We start from the raw sequence: 3,932 nt of genomic DNA, 5'->3' as shown, positions 1-3,932 counted from the left end.
AGAAGTTCAACCATCCCCTGGTCACCGACGCACTATCAATTATCCGTACCCTCTATCTGAATGGAAATGAACCAGGAAATGAGAGGGTGGATAGTGCGGTTAACTCGGCAGCCTCATCTCCCCTCCTCATCACGGGTGTTTGTGTCCATACCGACCTTATAGCATTCATATCTTATTTTACAAATATCTAGGTACAACGTCTTTGGGCCCAGGAAGCCAGCCACAACAGGCTGTTTGAGGTTAAAGCTGATTTTTTCTCTTCTCTTCGCGTTCCTTCCCTTCTTCACCATGCCATAAATTTGAATCGACTGATATTGGGCCGCTGTCGTTTCTCGTATGGTCACTTAATGACTTCGAGCCCGCTTGCTTACTGTGAGTTTTGTCATCGTGTCCATAGGGGTGAAATAGTTCAGTCTACCACATATTGAACGACTGTCCACGGCTCATCCAGATTAGAACTAAGTATGGGCTGCAAAATTGTAAAAATGCCTTAACAGGAGAAAATTCCGACAGACTCATCGGATTTCTACGAGAGATTGATTTTCTCCATAGAATAGCGTATGTTAATTTTAGAGTTACTGATCAAATAACCATTACCACTTCGGCATGGGTGTTGATGTATGCTGTCTGGATGGAGCCTCTACTTCGTTAGAATTCTGTTTGTAGTCCTGTATTTGTGTTTATTTTAAAACTGTATATACACTATTTGTTCTTTTAACCCCCCTATTTGTGTTATTATATTTATTTATTAATTTATTATTTTATATATATATATATATATATATATATATATATATATATACTTTATGTCTGTCCCAGTTCTCCTTAGATCATAACCGTACTATTGTATAGTCGCGAAATGACGGACCCGCCAAAGCGACAAAAAAATGGAGGTGAACAAAATAGAATGAATCCCTAACATTACACAATATTTATTTATTTATAAGGTGTTGCCATCATTTGATTTGAAAACTAACTGAATAGAGTCCAATGGAATGTTGTCCCATTTTTCCATCAAAACATCGATCAATTGTGTCAGTAATGTTGGGGATGAAAAGTTACTCCTCTCGGTCTGTTCTAAAACCCTAATTACGGTTAAATTATGTTGATGTCTCGTATTATTTATACGGAAGCAGTGTTACCAAAAGGCAACAAGATGCGTTCATGTTATGACATTTTATCTATCCCCTGTATCTATTTTAATATTAGTTCTTGAAACTACTAATAATTTAATATTAGTTTGATGGATGTATAATTATCTTTATGAAATTGTGAGCCTGTATATGTATTTTTAGTGGGTTCCGGTTTTGTTACATTTTTATTACGTAAAAATTAAATTTCGATTTTTTCTCACTACCATTCTACTATAGAGTCAAAACTATTATTTCAGAATATTACTTCCAGCCCAAACGACATTTTTTAAATTCGTTATACATGAATATTGTCCATAAACGTTAAGAAAATTTAATTAAGTTTAAAAAGATAGTTAAGTAAGTAAACTAAATATTTTTAAAAAAACTGAACCGACTTCAAAAATAAATAAGGAACACAGGAATCAAATTTTGATTTTTAACACAAAAAAAACGTAAAATAAAATATGTACATAATCGTTGTATAACTAAATAAAAATATACAAAACCCGTATTTAACCTATCTTCTACACGTATTATATATTCTACTATATACACACATTTTAGCTTAATACATAAACCTATTTATCTATTTACAATATTAATTTAACTACTACCAACTTATTACTTTGATTGAAATTAGATTTGTTTTGTTCTTAATTAAATGTTTTATATGCTACAAAATTATATTATTATTTTTATATTGTTTGGGCTCATCACTGACTTATATATTCCTATTTCTTCGTATTCTAAAGAGTTATTGGTTGTTTCCAAAAATGAGATATTTTGTCATTTAATTCGAAGTATCCAGATATTTATTCTAGAGTCTAACTGGTGGACATATAAAAAACATACTTAATGCAATTATTGATATTAATATTATCAAATTATATATAATCCTTTCTGTAGATAAAAATCAATTTAGTATGTAGATGTAGATAAAAATCATTTTTAGGGATCTACTTTAAAACAAACATTGCATAGCTTAGCTATATATAGTTAATAATTAAAATTAGACGACTTAATGATATATTGATCAAAGCAACGTAACAGCTACGATAGTCTGGCATTTTACTTTTTTTAAACTTTACGTATAATTTTTTCATTAGTCTAATTACACTATCTTAGACGACAGTAAAAAAACCTATACATCCATGTCTATACAAGTTTCGATTGGCTAAAACTGCACATGCGCACTTTATCTAATCTAACCTGAGAGTTTTCACAACTACGCGTCCTTTTCTATATACGTCTTGTTTACCACACTTGTGGTTAAAAAAGTTATTTTTAGCTTAATTTCGTATTTACATTTTGTTGAGGTAATATAATTATTTCATAGGCATAATTAGCGGCAGATAATGCGAAAATAAGTGTATAAGGTATGCATTATTAGTAAAATATTATCATTATAACACTAATTTATTGCTCTGGAAATATATAAGTAGATTGCTATGGAAAAAATGGTCTATTTTTATGTTAAATAATATGGAATTGAATATTATAGTAAATGTAAGAATGAAATAAGTTAAGAATAATATACGTTTTCAGACCATTTCTTATTATACTAATATACCTTTCTGATTTTACAGATATTTTAAAAATATTAGGAATCAATTCAAATATAGCAATACAATCTTTGAACAATGTATTAAAAACAAATACACTAAGAAGGAATGGTAGTTTGTCAGTTGAAAAACTATTAAATTCGAATACTAAGGATTTTGAACACTGAAGGACCAAACGCTACTATCTATGTCTGTATGTAGGTATGTCTGTAGCTGTCCAGAGTATACGATAAAGAATACTCTGTACCAGCATGTGCATTTGGTATATATGTATTAGAAGATAATGGGCACTAATTATTTTACAAATAATGTAGCTAGTGCTCAGGGAGAGAAGATACTGATTAAATTGCTAGACAAGAAATTAGAAAAAATCATACCAAAAAAAAACACACATTGAGAAACAGAAGAAGCAAATAGGGAAAATGGCACCGATAACAAAATAAACAATATATCTATAGATTCGAAATCAGTCAATCAAGAATCTCAAATCGAAATTGTTAATAACAAGTGGTGTTTAAGAGATTTTCACAAAAAAGCAATTCGAAAGGAAAATGTAAGATAAGTTGTTTTGATTCAAATCTTTGTTCTAATATTTTATTTATATGGTTTGTGTGTATGCCTCTTATTCCATTTATTGCAATAAAATTTATTAAATGATAATATTTTGACATTATTTATCTGCTCCGACGAGTTATGTAAACCGAAAGAAGTAATAAATCACAAAGCTTCAAATCCTATGTTATCAATTTATTCCAACCACTTTCTAACATATTAAGTACACCTTATATTTACACAATGCTGAAAATTCATGACACTTTGTTTAAACATTTAGCGTTTTGTTCTTCTTTTGAAAATTCAGTAATATTAGAAAAATATAAGTATAATAACAAATAGACAGAAAAGGTTTTTACCTTTACTATAATCCTCAAATATGTTCTGTTTTGTATAAAGTGACAATATTTTACTAATAATTCATACCTTATTTTTGCATTATCTGCCGCTAATTTTGCTTATAAAATAATTATATTACCTCAACAAAATGTAAATACAAAATTAACCTAAAAATTACTTCTAACCACAAATGGGGTAAACAACAAGACGTATATATAAAAGGACGGCTAGTTATGAAAATTCTCAGGCTAGATTAGAACAAATGTGCATGTGCAGTTCTAGCCAATGGAAGGAATAGTCTCAGATGTGAAAGCCGCGCAAGGCGTATCTATTTAAAATGCGTGTT

The sequence above is a fragment of the Rhynchophorus ferrugineus genome, unplaced genomic scaffold (genome assembly GCF_030347505.1).
Source record: "Rhynchophorus ferrugineus isolate W39M unplaced genomic scaffold, kcgeb_rfMv2 rfM1, whole genome shotgun sequence".
Classification (NCBI taxonomy): domain Eukaryota; kingdom Metazoa; phylum Arthropoda; class Insecta; order Coleoptera; family Curculionidae; genus Rhynchophorus; species Rhynchophorus ferrugineus.
This window is presented reverse-complemented; position numbering follows the sequence as displayed.